At 39.6% G+C, this 19893-nt stretch overlaps 1 protein-coding gene and 2 long non-coding RNA genes across 3 annotated transcripts in view; 1 reads left to right on the plus strand and 2 right to left on the minus strand.

The window, feature by feature from the left end:
• LOC309701485 (NACHT, LRR and PYD domains-containing protein 12-like) overlaps positions 1-19893 on the plus strand; it is a 1029495-nt gene that overhangs the window by 278666 nt on the left and 730936 nt on the right. The gene's annotated exons all lie outside the window — the stretch shown is intronic.
• The window catches only part of LOC309701542, a 211683-nt gene that overhangs the window by 36430 nt on the left and 155360 nt on the right, over positions 1-19893 (minus strand). The gene's annotated exons all lie outside the window — the stretch shown is intronic.
• On the minus strand, positions 4451-7021 carry LOC309701537. Its single transcript, XR_014275037.1, has 4 exons — positions 6908-7021; positions 6367-6445; positions 5893-5988; positions 4451-5130 (listed from the first exon to the last, which is right to left on the minus strand). It is a non-coding gene; the product is annotated as an uncharacterized lncRNA (long non-coding RNA).

Below are 19893 nucleotides of genomic sequence, written 5' to 3' on the forward strand. Positions count from 1 at the left end.
TATGGATCATTTTTGCTAACTGTTTATTCAGCTTAGGCTCACAGGGCTGCAGCCTGTGCCCTAGCTGTCATAGGGCAAGAGGCGTGGTCCACCTGCACAGGTGAGCAGTCCATCACAGGGCCAACAGAGAGCGACAGAGAAGCACTCCCTCACATCCACACCTACAGCCAATTTAGAAGCACCAATGAACCTAAGCAGCATTTCATTGGACTGTGGGAGAACATCCAACCTCCACAGAAAGGCCCAGCTGACCAACAAGCTTCAACCTACAACCTTCTTGCTCTAAGGCACTAGTGCTAACCACTTTTGCCCATTTCAGCCCAAATCCTGCATCTTCCTGCTTCTGACTCCAGGCCAGCTCCACTAACACTTTCTCATCAGACACTGCCACCTAGTGGAGGAAGTCTTAGTTCCATTTGAAGCTTCAGATTACAGTTAGTTCCTTTACAAAGAGGTGGAGGTGGTGGGGCCACAGCACCATCATCACTGAGTGCCATAGGACACTTAACCTTTGTTTCCATATGCTGGGAACTTCCTGTTGTTCCAAGGAGGACTGGAAAATGTGTGAAAATCTCCCAGTCAGTTCCTCACAGCACACTTCAATCATTTCCCTCCCACAGCATCAGGACCAGGGCTTTTTCTCTCTTTGGTCCCACTAAGAGATTTCCACACAAACACCTCATCAGTGGGACTCTCAGAGCTACCAGCCCTTTGCTACAATCACAAAGCTCTTCATTGAAATCAATGATATCAAAGCTGGAATCAAATGAGTCCAAGTCTTCTGCTGATTCAGCATCACATTCATCTTTGCTCCTTGTTCTGCATCCCCACCATGGACTTCATTCCTTTCCAAGCCAGCCTTGAGTGTCCTTTATTCAGTTCATCCTCTGCTTTACTTTTACACCTGATTTTAGCTGCTTTATCTCTCTTTCAACAGGTTTCTGTGCCTCAATCTTTTTCTTCTCTCCCTCATAACAAGACAGCTTCTTCTGCCTGAGAACATGTTGGAGTGATTTACTAATCCAGGGCTGCTTATTGGGGAAAATACTTCCTGTTTCCAAAGTAATCCCCATTTTTCCCAGAAAGAAATGTCAGTAGAAATCGATGATCTAAGTGAGAACATGAGCCTTTCAAAAGTCCCAGTGGGTGCAGTCAAAGCAGTCCCTCAGTCCCAGTATAGAGTCTTTGGTCCAGACTGGAACAGCTGTGTGCCCAGTTTGAGCTCTCTTCAGTGCTGTGACCTGACAGACCCAGAGGGGCCATCACATCACATTTAGAAGCTCCCCTGATGGAGCCACAACACATGTCCAATACTTAGTCTGTCTTGTTGGACCAACTGGAAGAAATGATTCAAGGACTTAGTCACAGAACAGAGATTCAAATCTCCAAAATCCAACTGGCTGCATCAGGACATATAGTCTGAAACTCTGCACAGTTTCCTGTTTGAAGCTGCTTCCTGTTGGCTTCAGCTGTTTGGAGTTTCCATTTTCTAAACTTCTACATTCTGAACCTTCTTCAGCTCTGAACAGATGATGAAACACTGAATGATTTCAAGCACTTTGTCTAATAAACTTACATCTTTCATTCTTTATACAGATTGGTGAACTGTGGTTTGTCAGAGATCAGCTGTGATTATCTGGCAGCAGCACTGAAGTCCAACCCCTCCCATCTGAGACAGCTGGACCTGAGATACAACGACAAGCTGCAGGATCCAGATGTGAAGCAGCTGTCTGATCTTCAGCAGAGTCCAGACTACAGACTGGAGACTCTGAGGTCAGTAGAGTGATGGAGTGAGTGGGTGGTGCTGTCAGCAGTATTGTACTAAACACAGTCAGTATGAAACAAAGATCCAGTGTTTCCTGTAAAGCTGCAGCTTCTCAGTGAAGCTGTGAGAGGAGAACGGTGACAGGCTTCAGGATTGGACACAAACACTTCCTGTTTCTCACCTTTATGGTCACCATAGTAACGGCTGACACGCTCTGATCAAACACTGTCAACAGCCAATCAGCTCTCTGAACAAAGCAGCACGCAGACCAATGACTGCATTGATTTCCAAGTTTAAAGCAGTGAAGAACACAGTCTGTAGGTGAGGAAGAATTTAGTGAGAGCAGATGTTTGGATGGAATTCCTCCAGTTAACAGCTGGAACCGTCCATCTGGATTGTTGGGCTTGTTGTTGGGGTTCCTACAGAGCTCAGAGTGGACACACCAAGGTTCTTCTAATGAATGAAAGTCCAAACTCAAACTAGGAGGGAAAAACATTTTCAGCAACTTCAATAAAAATCCAAAGATTAGAAAAAGTGAAGCAACAATGAGTCCTAGTACAGTCCCAGCACTGACGTCCCTGCTGCTCTTTATACTGGATGTGCTGCATCACTGACTGACAGCTGATGAAGAGTCTCTGGAAACACTCGTTTATCTCCTCTGCTCTTCCTCCTTCTCTCTGCAGGTGGAGGCCATGATGGTAAACAGGACGGTGTGTGTGCTGAGAGAGGAGCAGCTGTGTCCTGATGATCCAGAGAGGTTGAAGCAGCAGCAGCTTGTGTGTAGAGACGCTCTGACTGGGCCATGTTACTGGGAGGTGGAGAGGAGAGCTTCATCCAGCAGTGACTGACAGAGGAATGAAGTGCAGATGACTGTCAGTGCTGCAGAGTGAACTGCTCTGAGAACAGCTCCACTGTCAGACACAATGTAGAGTCCAGCATCAGCCCTGTGTGTCCCTCTGGATCTGACAGAGGATCATCAGTGTATCTGGACTGCTCTGCTGCTGCTCTGTCCTTCTACAGTCTCTGCACAGTCTCTGTCTCACTCTGGAAAGATTTTACAACTTGTTGTAATTACAGAACGTTAATATAATATTCAAACATGTGATCTTCTCTTTATTTCTGAATCTTTACCAAATAAAGAAAAACCAAACTAACAAACAGAAGTTGCCGTGTCCTTTTTCACCACATCTGTGAATCTTTTCTGTGTTTTTCCTCTTTTCCTCCTTCCTGCAGCTCCATCTTCATCATTCTGTGTCCAGTATATGTGAACACGTCCAAAGCATCTGAGCCTCATGTTACCCGTTTGTGTGAGTTACGCCTGTCGTTGTGTTGTGGTGTATAAATAAGGGGCAGGAGACAGCGCTGGATCTCTGAGTTCTTTACTCTCAATTTCTGCAACATCTGCAATATCTAGAAATGCAAACCTGTGAGCTGTGTGTGTTGTGCGTCTGCTCGGCCACCTCTCCTCCGGCCATGCTGGAAGCAGCTGTGCGTTTGACAGTTTTATCGACTCGACAATAATCGAACAAATTAAATGTTCAAAAATATCAACTTAAGCACTTCAAAGTCAACAAAAAGCTTAAAACAATGAAATAATATTTCACTGACAAAACAACAGCTCATAAGAACGATACACAAAATAATACAGAAACAAACAAAAGTTATTAACCAGGATCCATGTTTTTGTCACAAACACTGAATCAGCTGATTCACTCTTTATGTTTCTGAGTTTGTTTTGTGATTATAGTTCTGGTTTCTGTTTCTGTGTCTTCACTGTGTCCCACGTCTCCTTACTTTGGACTCTGTGTTATATTTCCTGTTTTACTTTGACAGTCCTGTGTTACTGTTTCCTGTCTCGTGTGTGTAATTGGTCCCAGCTGTGTTTCCCTCCTGTCTCCCGTTCCCTGATTACTAAACTGCGTCCACGCCGCCGGCGCTCCTCTCCACAGCTGGATTCCAGGATTTCAGAGCATCCAGCTGTGGTGAGTGATGGAGACACTTTCTCTGCTCCCTCAGTAATCAGGACAGTTTATTGAACATCAGAGGACATAAAGGACTGTTTTTCACCTGCCCGTTCTGAACCTGGACATTAAAGACTGCTGGCTTCAAGGACATTAATCCCAGTGTCAGCCAGCCAATAACAGCCTGTGTTTTTCAGCTCTTTAGGAGTCAGAAATGAGAAAGACACAGACTGCTAACCTCTCCCTGCAGGAAATAAGCTCCGCCTCTTCCTGTCCTGTATATGAGTGATTCTGACATGAGACACAACGAGTTTCCTGCACTGTAAACCCGAACAAGTTGACTGAACTTAAAACTTTTGTGGAAACTGATTACCTCAAAAGATTTAAGTACAAAAACTCATATCTTCTAAGTATGGGGTACTCAAAATTTGTATTTATTGTTAACCTAAAAATTTTAAATTATATTTTATATTTTATTAATTGAGCTTTACTCAAAGACTGTATACTTTAATTTCAATATTTTTGTGTTTCTTGTAGTTTATTATTTTGATGCAACACAATGCAATTATATTACAACCTAAACTCAAATTATCTGATTATTAATTAAAAGATATGTTGTGAGTGTAGACTACTAAAAAAAAAAAAGTACGGAAATTCAGTTACTTTACATTTTGTTTATTTAACATTTTTTCATGAAAATTTAAAAACATCACAAATGTTTTTATAAAACAACTAACATGGACATTGGCACCATAAAGTGAGCATTATAAATTCTGTGTAGAACATTTATCTTTTTATAAACTCACAAAGGACGACATCAGTCCTAATTGCATCTTTCTCAAAATACACAAAAATGCAAAACAAAAAGTCAAATATTAATCACTTTTTTTTAAATAGAAATGAAAAACAATTTTTTAAAATGGGTACAAAGATGATCAGCTTCCAAATAACCAGATAAGGCAGTCAAGTATAGGAAAATTAGGTAAACTGATGGAGTTAAATCCACCCAAAGCCTGTAGTAAACTTAAAGTGCTTAAAGTGCTTCAAACAAAGTGCTCAGTAACAGAGTGCGTGTCCTAACAAACATTGCCTTATATTCCTTAAGAGCATGTAGGCAGGGGTTTCAGGGGTTTGCCGTCATCAAGCCCCATGAAGATATTTTGGACTAAGGCAAATGTGTGAACCAGCTTCCTGGGGTAGTCTAAATGCAGAGCATAGATCAAGCCAAACAATAAAGCAAATGCATTTGCAAATCTGGGAATATCACGCATCACCTAGTCACCTTTCACCAAAACAGCCATGCTTGAGGAAGTAAAATGGACTGGACTGGGAAGCGCCGTCGGTAACCACTGTGAGAAGGGCAACTGGAGTGTCAATGAGGGTCGACTCATCCAATGCGTCCGCCTGGAATAGACACAGTATCAATGGTAAATGGCCTGTATTTGTATAGCGCTTTACACATTCAGTCATCCAGACATTCACACCCATTCACACACTGGTGATGGCAGCTACATTGTAGCCACAGCCACCCTGGGGCGCACTGACAGAGGCGAGGCTGCCGGACACTGGCACCAGCGGGCCCTCTGACCACCACCAGTAGGCAACGGGTGAAGTGTCTTGCCCAAGGACACAACGACCGAGACTGTCGGAGCCAGGGCTCGAACCGGCAACTTTCTGATTACAAGGCGAACTCCCAACTCTTGAGCCACGATCGCCCCAATTAAATAAGTAAGGTTGGTTTGAGAGAATGTGACAAGCATGACCTGTAATCTAGCAAAACATTCAGCAGTGTAGTGGGTTACTTTGTAACGAGTTAGGGTACTCTACTTTTTTTGAAAAATGTACATTAACGTGTTAGCTTCTTGCATTACATAATTTGTATTTTTATTATTTTTCTAAAAAAAAAAGTAATTTTTTATTTCATGACTTTATCTCAAAAAGAAACTAAATCTTGACTTCAGCCTGGTTTTTGGGCCACCTGCAGCATAGCCATAGTGCTGTGATACGCCTGTGCCCTGCTCCTGACCTGTGTGTGTGTGGGTTTTCTACAGAGAGGGTATTTTGTTTGTACAATTTGGTAGCTGCTAGGGTATTAAATTGTATTTAAAAAAATCCATAGCATTTTATCTTACTGGCAGAATTTAAGTAATGCAAAAATACACTTACATTACATGTCTAAAAGAATTCTGGGTCCTCCTCCCGCAGGTATACAGGAAGGGCACGAAGTACTGCAGTGCGTTTCACGTTGATATCAGGCGCCTCCTAAAAAGGGAAAAGAAAAGTTCATTTAACGCAAAGTTTTCAGGTGTCATTCTTTGGGGAGAATACATGTTTATGAAACTGCATGACATCAGACTCTACTAAATTTTGGAGACTTTTCTTTTAAGATACAACCTTTCTGTCTCTTGTGACAGAGAGTATGTTTCTTAATCATTTGACAAAAACCCTACACAGTATTTTAAAATAGTGTTCTCCAGATCAGAGCTGTGATCTATATAGAACATGGGGTTCAAAGCAAGGAAAAATTGTGTGTTTATCAGTGAAACTTTTAATTTGTGTTAATTTTATCATTATCAATATATGAAATCTTCACCTTAAGGGACTTAATGAATGGTTTCTTCAATAGATCTTTCAACTCACCTGTGTTTACTGTCTCCACCTGAAATTAATTGCAGTCTGAATTTTTTTTTCTTCTGTCTTTTTGTCTTTGGCCTTCAGCCTTGGAAGAAAAAATAAAAATATTGAAAACCTTATCAGCACACTAAATATACAACACCTTGCTATATTTCAATTGTTTTAGATAGAAGTTGCCACTGCTAGCTAAGTCACTTTTGAATGACGCTAATGAGAAGAAAAAAAAAAAACCTGCCGAACAATGAGGCTGCTGTTGTAAAAACGCCAACTTTCTTGCGTTGGCAAGGGGTCGTTAAAATATCACTAAGACCCTTTCTTTATGTGTGATTCTTCGTAAAACTGTGTTTTAATCGGTTAAAACTGTAAAACTGACGACATAATCTATGTTTGAAAAAGAGCGCGAACAACCGCGAACAACTATTCACCACCTGGGTCTGTGCTTTTTAACACAACAGCGCATTCGAAAACAAGTTATTGGCTGCAACATATTAATATACTTGCTTTTTTACGGAAAAAATAAACATAACGAAGGTTCAGTTTTACTTACAAGTTTCTCCAAATGTGTTCTCCAGTCGCTCGAGAAGGGCAGCCATATTGAACAGAATTTTCTGTCAACGTCGTTCAGGTTAGAGAGAAGACGTCATGACGTCATGACGTCCACACGCGGAGCTCGGAAAAAAACATTTACTCAAAAATCATAATTAAGAAAGCAGTATTTACTCTTAACTTCTAAGCCATGTACAATTATAACTGTTTGAATCGTTAACCGAACAGAAAAGTTTTAAGTTGTTTCAACTTTGTGAGGAATTTTAATTGTTATATCCACAAACTTTATAAGTCAGGTAGACTGTTGGGGTTTACAGTGTGTTTATTGTGACTTAAAGCGAGCAGCAAAGACACTAAACTGTGTGTTTCCAGCTGAAGCTGCTTTTTGTGTTGCTCCCACAATCCTGTCTGAAACAGTCAGTGAGGAAAACTCAATGTGACTTCAGAGTGACAGAGGTAAGCGACTCATGTTGTAACTGACGTCAGACGCGGAGATTTTGGCGGAAAATTAAAGCGAATGGTAGTTTAGAATTGAACAAATTCCTTTAAGCTTCGGTATTACCAAATACACTTATCAATAGTCTTCTAACTAACAATATTTGTCTAAATCATCTCCAACACCCTGGAGAACAACGGGGAGAGTTTAGAGGCTCTCCAAGATTACATTGATCAGTTCTTCCAGGATCTTGTGATGAAGAAGGCTCAGAGTGCAAAAACTTCATCAAAACCCACCTGAAGCTGCTGGAGGACACGGTGAAGATCATCGCCTTTGATAGAGTGCATCGCATCGGCCCCATGCGGGCTGCGACCGGGAGACCACGTCCTACTGTGGCCAAGTTCGGCCACTTCAAACAAAAGGAACAGGTGAAAAGTCTCCGTGTCCATCGGTGTGTCTCCACGTCTCTCTGTCTTCTTCGTGTCATCTCTGTGTTTCCCTGCTGCCCTCATGTTTTCTGCTTTGTCTGTTAGTTCTTCCCAGTTTAGGTTGATGTTCGCTTCTTCCCTCACCTTTGTTATTTTCACTGTAAATAAATCTCCACTTGCATCTCCACCGCCGTCTGCATCTTGGTCCTCATTCACTCCACCACACGACTGCTGCCCCAGCCGTGACAACTTTTGATGTTTCCTCTACATTCACCTTTAAAAATTATTTACTTTGCCTTGTTTGGTATCATTTGGTATCAGATGGCCGACTTCTAAATGGTCACCATGGTCACCACCGAACTTGAGGAGTTTGCCCCCTCACATATACTAATGTGCCACAAACAGGACTTTAACATCACCAACCATTCCCATGTTATTACGGTGTATCCATATAACTGGCCCACCTTGTACAGTTATGCTTTCATGTTGACATACTGTATTAACACAATTCAGGGAGGATTCTAGGATCAGAGCTTCGGGGGGCTGAGCACCCAGAGAGCTGCCCAGCCAGCCAAGATACACTTTACTCGTCACAATGAGACTTCTTCCCCGTCTCTGTCCCTGCATCCTCCCTGTCCTCATCGTCTGTTGTCTTCGCCTCCTTTATCAGTCATCATAATTTTACCATCTCTGTGCAAGTCTGCAAATTTCTTTATTAAATCAAAAGATTATTAAATCCATCAAGTCTCTCTGTGTCTGGGTCCTCGTCACAAAACATGACATCACTGTTTTGTACTTTTTAACAATTTAATCCCACATTTGTGAAAGAAAAGCAAAACACTTTTTTGAAAAGTCTGTAACAAAACCATCAATTCTGATCAAGGTTATTTAAATGCTGCCAAAGAAGAATGGATTGGAATAAAAAAAATACATATCCTAACCTTAATTACTGGAGGAGAATAATGAATGATGCTCACAGTGAGTAAGAAGTAAACTGAGTGCATATTTTGGACAGAGATTCACTTTTAATGTGTTTGTATAATATAATACAGATGCATAAAAACACTCCTGAAACAGAATAAATTATTACAAATAAATTATTACAAAATATTAAAAAATATTATGGATACTTTTGTTGTTAAAATGTTACCTCTCAACCAAGTTCTGCCTTTTATATTTTTAGTAGTGTGTCACACAAACAGGAAATATTGTCAAAAAAAAGTAAGTAAGTGCTGAAGCACCCCCAAAAATGAACCAAAGCACCCCAAAAATGAACCAAAGCACCCCAAAAATGAACCAAAGCACCCCAAAAATGGGCTAAAATCGCCCCTGTTAACAAATAATAGCCCAACAGTCACTTTTATGCTTACTGTAGCTGTTAGCTAAAAACACTAATTTAGCCTAGTTTGCCCTGAATTCAACTTTGACAGACATGATCGACTGTTTCCAGTAGAATTCCTCGTTGTCATCTTGTTCCCTCTCAGAGCCCCGTATGCTTGCAGAGACCCCTACAGTAGGGAAATGTGCCAAAGAACGTCCAAAACATTGCATTTTAGGTTTATTTATGCCTTACACACAATCCCAACTCTTTAGCTAACTTAACAACTTTGGCTAAAGTCTATAGTTAGTCTTACTCGTTTGTACAACATTTCTGGATCGCCACTGTTTGAAATGATATGACATATGACTCTCACTGAAACAGCAAACTTTGTAGAAAACACAACACTTCTGATTCTCTATCTAGCTGTTTGGTCACAGCTGTAGATTACATTATAAGTGGTTGTTCACTCTTGTCAATAATTACATTTCTAAATTCTATTTGTGCAGTTACATGTAAACAAAGTCCAATATTGTATCTAAATGATTGTGTTATCGTGGGACAGTTTCCAGTTTTGTTGTATTATTGCACTAGGTATGACTGTGCAAGAGTTATCTTATCTTCCTTGCTTGCACCACACTCTTTGCAGAAATGGTGCACAGCAGCACTGCATCATGTTATTGTGTTGTATAATATACCAGAACTAATACAAAGCAATATCCATGTACACTATAGGTCCATGCCAATGTGCCCAAATGGGACCTCCATAAATGGTAAGGGGCGCAAAGGCACTTTAAGACCAGTGGGCACACCATCGGTGCACATCCGCTCGGATGCTTTTTTCTATTCATTTATTTCCCTGTTTATTTATCGATGCACAAAAGCAATTATCTCAGAGACACCATCCTCTTAACAGAGACTCAAATCAGGAACCTGCAGATTATTAGTCAGCAGCTTTAACTTCCTGTCTTTGTCTCACTAAACCTTCCACGTGGAAACTTGAGCTGCCCACTCAAGCACAGTAGGCTTTAACTGGCTCTGCTCAAGTCACTTCAGTATCTGAGAAACTGCCTCGATGCATGCCAAAGAACACTTTGACAATACGCTTGTGTTGAGTCAAATCCACCACAAGCATATTCTATGGCAGTTTAATTCCACTCCACATAAAAATAGTCACGTATTATTTCCCCCCACCACACTTCCTGCCAGTAGCTGGTGCCCCCACCCACAGTGCATTAGTGGTTCTCTGTGTTTAGTGGCTCACTCTGGGCGGCTGCTCGGTGGGGCCCGGCCCCCTGGCTCTGTTGGGCCTGTGCTGCGGGTGGGGTGCCCTCAGGTCTCGGCCCTCTGGGCCCATTTACTGCTCAGTAACATTTAATATCTATTATTTACTACTACTTACTAGCCTACTTACTGCATATTATTGGTTGTTGCTGTGGGTTCCCCACTGTGTTGGTTTTTCCTTGTGTTTTTCAGCAGATGATGAAATAGATTTTCAGTATGTTTTCTCTCTTCCTCTCCATCTATTTCTCTTCTTCTCTATTTTTCCCTCTTCTTCTGTTAACTTTCTCCCCAGCTTATCTTTTTTCTTCTTTCCTGACCCCCGTTCTGATTCTAATGACTCAAAATAAAGTAAAATCAGAATCAAATTCTAATAAAATATGACTATCAAGTGGACCAGTATAGCAAAAACCATAATGGTGGCAGAGGCCACAGAGCCAAGTGGCAGGATTTTCAACGTTCAAACCAGATAAAAAACAGAAATTAAATGGTGTTAAAAGCCATGAATTAAGGCAATTCATTCACAACATAATTACAAGTTTTACTGGACGTTAATATTTTTCTCTTTTTTCAGTGCAAAACAAACTAACAGTACACATGATGCTGGCAAGTTAAAATGTCAGTGTCTTTTATAGATAGCATGTCTAGCATCATAGTTTTATAGATCACGTAGTCAGGGTAAAAACTCCATCTCTGATTATTATTGTACATGACTGTGACATGCAGTGGCCTCAGCATCATGATGAAGGCGACCGGAGGAGATAGTTTGGTAGACATCGATGTTTTGCCGATGAAGGCTCATGTAGCGGTCCTCTTTGTCCTAAACAACAATTTACACTGTCATTTACATTTAATTAAAGTGCAGCTTAAAACACAGACACAATGCACTGCAGCCTCGGCACAATTAAGTGTAAAACAGAACTATGGAAAACTCACAAACATCTGGCGAGTTTCAGATCCTGTTAAGTTAGTTAGACCTGATCTGTTTTCTCTGTTAGGATAAAAACATCAGAGGTCATGGGGTGAAAAATAGCTCAAAAACAAGACTAGCTATGTCTACAACTAATGTGTGGTGTTTTAAAAGAACCTATGAGATACTTTGAACACCACAGTGGCTGCTGTATGCAGTAATGTGCTCAAGTGATTTCAAAGGGTCATTTCATGAGTTTAAGTGCGTCAGTAAAAGTTTTCACCTGCGAGGATTTCTCCTCAGGCTGTAACCACAGGTTATCACAGCCACACTGATGAGTGAAGCAGCAGCAGAAATGATGGGAACTGTAGCCATGAACTTCATGCCAGAAGAATCTCCATCGTCTGTTGAATGTTGCCACACACACAAAAAAAACTTCATTTTGAAAACATGAAAAGTCACGAAATTTGCATTAGCCTGTTATATTAAAGTGGAAAACATGTTTATCTTTTCATTACATTAGAGTTACAATTGCATCATTCAAACATTTCACTGATGAAATAATACCAAAGTTGTGATTGGAGCAGTTTTATAATGAAATTTTAAACAAATTAGCCAGAAGAAGAGCTTAAAAACATTCCAGATGTTCATCTCCTGACTGAAACCTTTCATTAAGCCGCTGCAGGCGGGAATGACGACCTCAAACCATGTATGACAGAAAAGAAAGTGTTAACGCAGTTCCAAACATCCACCTTGAATCTGCGGTGTGGGTATAAATAGAAAATGTTTTTACCTCTCACAGTCACACTGAGATGGAGAACATACAATCCACCACGAAATCCACACTCACAGGTGTAGTTCCCACTGTCTTCAGATGTTAAGTTGAGCAGGTGGAGAAACACAGTCTCATTTTCTTTGATCAGTGTGAACCTGGAGTCACAGCCATGAATAAAGCCTCGGTCGTAACGATAGAGCAGACGACGCTGTTCTCCTCGGCTCCTCTCTGTGCTGATCTCACACAGTATCATCACAGTAATATTCAGAGTTGTTTTGCTGCATATTTGAGTGGAATCGGGTTTCTTTCCAATTGTCTTCACAAGAGTCTCTATAAATTGTTCCAGTTAAAATGAAACAAAATCGGGATTATAGTTTCTATATATTTGTTGTTGTGGGAAAATCAATCACATATATTATTTCACTAACCTAACTAAAGCTTTCTTCTTAAACACCTGGCTTTACAGCTTTTCTTTTTTAATTATATATATTTACCTTCACTGCTAAAAACCACAAGCAGAAGCAGGAGAAAGCAGAGTTTCCGTGCAGTCATGCTGGTGAGGAAGTAACTGTGGCTGACAGTGTGAGGTAGACTATAGTGAAAGCAGGAAGACTTGCACCCTCCTTATTTCACCTCTTGTGTCTACACTGAAACTTTTACTATGTCTAAAATAGAAGTGCATAAAAGTGGAAGGACAGTAGAAGGTAAACCACCAACATTGTTTAAGCCAGACTGATCTCTCTGTTTATCTGGATGGACATTGTGTTCAAATTATGATGAGATGTTTGTTCAAAAACAAAACTAGTCTGATACAAAGAGTCATGTTTGCCACAGTTTATTGTGTTTGTATTGTATTAAATCTGAGAGCCTGAGTTGGAGTATTATGACTGAATGGTCTCCATTACTGGGAAACAACTATCCAGTGTGAAAAGATGGACGTTTATTATAATATATGAATATTATTATATTAGTATGTCACCTAAAGTTTTATATACTTTAAAATGTTTCATAGAGCTTTATTATCCACTCCCACAGTTCCTGTGCTTCTTGCTGAGCGTGTCTTGTTGTCGTGTTGATGGTTCACTGAGATGAGAGTCTGGTAGGAATCACTCGATGGCTGCTGAAGGTTTGTATAGGGCTGATCTGGCTCATCGTCATCCTTTAGAAAAGTGAAATATTTTAGGTATTAATCAAGTTCAACCCGGTCTACCCACACACTCTATTGATCTTTAAATCTCTCCATCTGTTGCCTGGATTATTTAATGTTTCTGCTCATTTCTGTAAGAGCTTCTTCACAAAATAAAGGACACTGAAGTTGGCACTAATAGTATTATAACACTAATCTGTAATTATCTATATAAGTAACATCCTAAAACATAAATGTACATGTTTTATGTTTACTGGCAAACTTTTAACTAGCTGCTGTAGATCGTAGCAATAAATTGCTCACCAAACCGTTGGGATTTTCAGGTACAGACACTCCAGATGTTCCTGACCTTAAGCAGCCACGTTGATAAGAAAGGATGTCAGCATTAGTGTAACACTATTCACATTCAAACAGAGAAAAATCAAGTAAGAACATCTACATTTATATTATCTTCTCTCTTAATAATGATAATTATTTTTGGAAGGATAAAAAGTGTTCATTCTAGACATGATGTTTAACATACACCGAATTCTCATTTATTGAAATGTGATGTTTCCTTTTACTTTCTCTACATCTATATCATCTTTGAATTACTGCAGCAAAAATAGTCTCACCCATTACTTTTCCTCCAGTAGATAAATCCCACGATAACTCCAGTTATAAAGATGATCACAACACCGGGCAGATAAACGGAAAAAGATTTGTCTGCTGAAGTGTGGGCCTCGTTTGTGTCTAAATCATTGAAAAGATGCATTTGTCAGTAAAATCATTTACTTTCATTTCCTGGAAATCAAAACACAAATCAAACACAGTTTACGTCTACTGAAACTCTGAGTGAAGTAATGAAACCCCAGTTTTATAACCACAGAGCTTTAAATATTGTCACTGTGCTCTTTTCTTTTGTCTTCTTCTTCTTCTTTTGCATCTTTTCTGAATATTACTATGAACTGAAATTGGTCCAGCTGCTTATATACATTCACTGGCCACTTTATGAGGTATACTTGTTCAGGGTGTAACACAAATATTTCAGTGTTCATTTCATTTGTCAATCACATGTCAGCTTCATCTTCCTGGTTAAATAAAGGTTAATAAAATAATAAAATGTCAGCAAATCAATGCTCAAACAGAGCAACATGGCACATGTTACTGGTCCCAGTGCTTCACAAACTGCTGATCTGCTGGGATTTTCACACACAATCATCTCTGTTCACAGACAATGGTCTGAAAAATAGAAAATATCCAGTGAGCTGTGATTCTCTGGGTAAAAATGCTGTTTACACATCAAACCTTGAGGCAGAGCGGACCACACTGGATATCACTGCTGTCCTCTAACAACAGCAAGCTGAGGCTACAGTTTGCAAGTCTGGACAACAGAAGACTAAAACAACGATGCCTTGCCCGATGAGTTGATTTCTAACAGTTCAGACTGCTGGTGGTGTAATGCTCTGTGAAGGATTTTCTTTGCAAACTTTGGACCCTGTAGTAACCACTGAGCATCATTTAAACACCACAGCCTGCCTGAAGGTTGTTGCTGACCACATTCATGTCTTTATGCCCAAAAAATACCCATCGTCTGATGGCTGCTTCCAGCAGGATACCACGCCATGTCACGGCGCTCAAATCATGTACGGCCTGCGCAGTCACCAGATCTCAATCCAGCAGAGCACCTTTGGGATGTGGTGGAACGGAAAGTTTGCTTCAAGTAAGAGCAGCTGACGAATCTGCAGCAACTGTGTGATGATGTAATTTCAATATGTCTTGAGAATCTTTGAGGAATGTTTTTAGCGCCTTGTTGTGCCACAAAAAATGAAGACATGTTTGATGGCTGAAGGTGGTCCAACTCGGTTCAAAGATGTACCTGATAAATGAGTCAGTGAGAGTATTTAAACTGCTGTAAGTGAAAATAAGAAGAAAAGAAATGAACAAATTACAAGAATAAAAAACACATAAGCAGGTCAATACAATGCTAACACAGTGCTGAATAACTGTGTCAGATAAAGAAACCAAAATGCATTTACCTTCCACAGTGACACTGATATGGACAATATATGTCCCTTCAGTGTTTGTACACTCACAGGTGAAGTTCCCACTATCAGCTGGTGTTAAACTGGTCAGCTCCAGAAAGGCAGTCTGATTTTCTTTTGTTATTGAGAACCTGGGGTCACATTCCTGAGTAACGTTCTCTCCGTGTCGATACAGCAGATGACACTCTCCTCCTGTGTCCCTCTGTCTTTTGATCTTACAGATAATCAAAACAATAGTAGTCTGACTTTCCTTGTTGCAAATCCGAGTGACATCGTGTTCTCTCCTGACTGTCTTCACAACAGTCTCTGTAAACAGGGACAGCAAAATACGGTAAATACAAGATTCAGCCTGTGTCAGAGAGGACTTTAGTTTATATATTTTGTGAATGTTAAACCATCTTTTTAATCCCATAATAATGTGTTTAGTTTAAACTAAAAGCAAGGAGGTTATAAATTTAAAAATATTAATAATGCATAATGAAAATAGTTTCCTTGTATTACCTTCAGCATCATGGGACACAGCTAGTGGTAACAGCAAAATCAAGCAAAGTTTTGATACGTCCATGCTTGTTAACATGTCTGTGAGCCACCGACAGTGAAGAGGAAGATGTGCGGAAAGAAACAAGCTGAAGCTTTCCTGGCTAAGCAGACGTCAGACTGTTGCCCTTCACGGGGCAAGTGTGAAATGATGTAAAAAGGAAGTGTACTGACAGGACTTTCATATTAAAAGGCTGTAAAGTTGAAACACTGTGCGAGCTCCCACACAAAAAGAAAACAAGCTAATTTTTCTTTATCACAGAGGAATTATTACACTGCTAACTGTCATGTTCGCTGAAGCTGAAGGATGGATAATATTGTAAAAGTAACAACAAAACTACCATTTATCATAACATTATAAGCATTTTAAACTAAAATAGCGTGTTACGTCATCAAACCGCTTCATCCAATCACTCAGATACTTACAAAGTTTTGACTGCATTACCTTTAAAATTATATCACATGTGTGGGGGTGTGGCCTTGCCAATTGTTTTTCCCACCTTTTCAAAATGGCTGACGTGCCCACAAGCACATTTTATGGAAGAAAGAAAGGTAAGCTTGATATTTACATTTAAAATGTTTTGTTAAACTCAGATTTTTATTAATTTTCAAAGAATAAACATCTAGTAAATGATTTGAGGGGTCTTTAAGAATTAGGCTCATTTAGTTTCACGGAGAACATGACAAAATATGGTTCACTCCACTTGCCTGAAATGGTTAACAGTCCAAGGCATTTCAGTTGTAGAATGGGTGCAACAGTAAAACATATGTGAGATGTGGGAAGTGCCAAATGTTCCTTTGTGTCTCCAAATAAAAATAAAAATCACAGTACTTCCTCAGATATCATAAATGAATTGACTTTTGTGAAATAGAAAGCCCAGTGCAATCACTTATTCCTGAACCAATGGCTTACAGCTAGTGAAGTGTCAGTGACTTCTAAGTTGATCCCTGATCTACATTTTTATGATATTGTTATATAAATAAGTTTTAATATCCTGCTTACAAAAATTTCAGTGGAACATGTAATCTTCTTAAATAGCTCTTGAATGTTGTTAGTTTCACATTCGTGATCAATGAACTCCCCTTGTGCACTGTAGTGCACATGTTGTAAAATTTAAATAAAATTAGTTAAAAACAATTTTGTTTTTGTAATGTGTTTATTTTACCGTCCCAGCACTTGATTTATCTTAAAAAGAAAAAAGAAAAAAATGAAAATACTTTTTCCTTTTTTCTTTCCCTGGGTCTCAGGAGGACATTGTGTCTCTCTCCACTACAAGACTCTTGCTATATCTAAAAAACAGTCATATTCAAAGTAATCCTAAATTGGACTCTGGCGCTTTCTCCCGACTTTTCCTGACATGATTCTGCGCGTGGACGGAGCAGCAACACAGACGACTCGACTAACGTACTGCCTTGACTTTACTATTGCAGGGCACGCACACATCAATGCAACTAAACACATTTTGCTATAAATCTAGTTAATTTTAGTTAGTTTTGTGAACATTCAGTACAGTTTTAGTTAGTTTTCCTTTTTGTTTTGATTTTATTACCGTTAACGCAAATTTTTCCACTTCTAGTTTTCGTTATTTCATTTGTTGTCTTTAATAATAATAATCTTCTCTGCACCCTGGAATAAACATAATCAATATGATCAACATTTTGCTGCGTATCAATTCACCTTTTTGATTCAAATGCTCCAGCCTTATGTGGTTTGTGACATGTGTTGATCTAAACCTCCACTCTGTCTCTAAATGTTTGAAGAATTTTTCAAGTTCGGGGTCAAATTTTGAGAATTTGACCATAAGTGAAAGTTATGGCGTTATCACCCCCTTTGGGGATTACCTTTTCCAGTTTTGATGATATTCCTCCCCATTCTCCATTTTTTGCAAGTACCCCTCTTCGGTGGCGAGAAACTGTTGGTGTGATCAAGCGGGTGCTGTAAAAACAAAAGCTCAGGACAGAACAGTCACCAATCATGTACTTCATTCAAAATTGACATATATCAAGCTTCATATTGATCCTCTTAGTGTAATGGTACATTTTAATTTGCACTTCTCAAAACTGAAAACAATATTCTCTTTATTTTACTCTTGTTCTTGTGCAGCACCACCCCTCAGCACATGCCCCTGTTATTTTATCTTACTTTTAAATTGTTGACTACTTCAAGAAAGCGCCCAAAAGACGGGGACCAGTGTTTATCATTACATATCTCCATTTTGAGTGTGGCTGTCTATCATTCCCCTGTTATTCATAGACCTCGGTGGAGGTTTTTTTTTTTTGTTGTTTTTTTTTTTTACCTCTATAAAAATTAATTGACTCTTTACAGTGACCCACTATGGTTAATAATAACATGTTCAGTCATGAGTGGAATCAAACCTTTTCTTCACTTTAGCATTTAACATTCCCCACCATATAATATGATACATTAATCGAAACACAGCTACTAAAACACAATTTTCTTAATGCAAACATCAGTAACTCAAAATTAGCAACCAAAGGGTTAAGCCTGCAGTTCACACTCCTGTGAAACTACAGCTCTTTAGTCTCTGTCATCCTTCTGTTCTTGCAAAAACAAAACATCCACCCTTCTTTTACAGGCTGGGTGAATTGTCTGTGGACATTCAATAATCCTAAAGTCGGTACCGTTTTTGTCTCAGTACCAAGTCAGTTAAAACTTTTAGTCGTCAGTCCGTCACAGTCCAGTCACATGCATACATCCACACACATTCATACCAGATATTGCTGATAATGGAGTCTCACGCGCAACCTATTCGAGCCTCCATCACCAGCAAGATGACGTCATCATTTTAAAGGAAACAGTTCCTTGTTTGTTTTTTTTTCTTTTTTGGACTGGATCGACTCGCTGCAATCCTTTTAGGCTCAGGACTTCTCATGTGATCAATGTCCCATATAAGTGAATTTCTCCCAAGCCCATTATAATCATGGAGAAAAATACTTTGCGACTGTTTTCAGTAAGAATATTTTATAGCGCTTTAAAGTTCAATCTCTCAGGCCTGGATTAAAGAGCTGATTTGTTAAATCAGGAACTCACAAGATACCAAAATATCACCACCGGTGGATCACACCTCTCTGATGTTCTTATCTCAGTGCACTGTAACAAAAGCAAAAACAAACGTAACCAATAAAACACTCATATAATAACAAATACTGGGGCCCATTACAAACATGTCCAAAGATCAAACCCTCTTTCTCTATGTTAGAGAAAGAGAACAATCCAAACCTCACTGATAGAATCAACCTAGTGTCAAACAAAACCCAAAAATCAACCAAAACTTCACACACTATATTGTGTAGGCATACAGGTACCGTAACTCCTTTTTGCACTGACAAATACATGTTGGATTGACTTAATTCAATAGTGGACACTGGTTGCACACAAATGTTTTGCTTTGGCAGAAACTTAAACAACTGAGTCAAATCAACACAACCTTTTCATATTCTCTCCGAAATAAAACTCACACCGTTCATTCATCATTTTCACTCTGTACCACTGCTCCTTATCAGGCTGTGTGAAGCACAGTAAACAATTCAGTGGAGGCCTTGAGCCATAAACAGACATCACGCACAGACATTGTTTTCACAACCAAACTACTTTAGACCTTGTCCCCTAAATCTACACAGATGCCCTCTGTGTGGCATGAAATGCATTTAACCAATAAACAATCAATGGCTTCTTGTTGTTGTAACCGACTCCATATTTGGATGTTTGTGTGCAGCATTTGTTAGTAAAGCATTCTTCATTGCAACAGCGTGTGTGTATCACTCTTTATTGCACAAGCTTGTAAATGTGTGTGTGTGGATCACTCCTCAGTGAGTTGAATCAGCATTTCGATTTTCTTTTTTTTGCACGTGTGTGTGTCATTTCTCACTCAATCAACGAGTGCATATGTTCATATGTGTGTTTCTCTTCATTCTGAGTCAATGCATGTAGATGTGTGTGTTTGTGTGGGTGTTTGTGTTCATCACTTTCCTGTTCTGGTGTTCTGGGTAAACCACGGCCTGAAGCGTGCCCTGGGGTCCTGCCCTCCTCCTTTTCAGTCTGTTTGCATCCGTTGGTGCTGCTGCTCAAAGTTCTGTCCATACTGGTTCTGGCCCCAATTGAGGCAGTGC

Source organism: Aulonocara stuartgranti, assembly GCF_965226115.1.
Source record: "Aulonocara stuartgranti genome assembly, chromosome: 23".
Lineage (NCBI taxonomy): Eukaryota > Metazoa > Chordata > Actinopteri > Cichliformes > Cichlidae > Aulonocara > Aulonocara stuartgranti.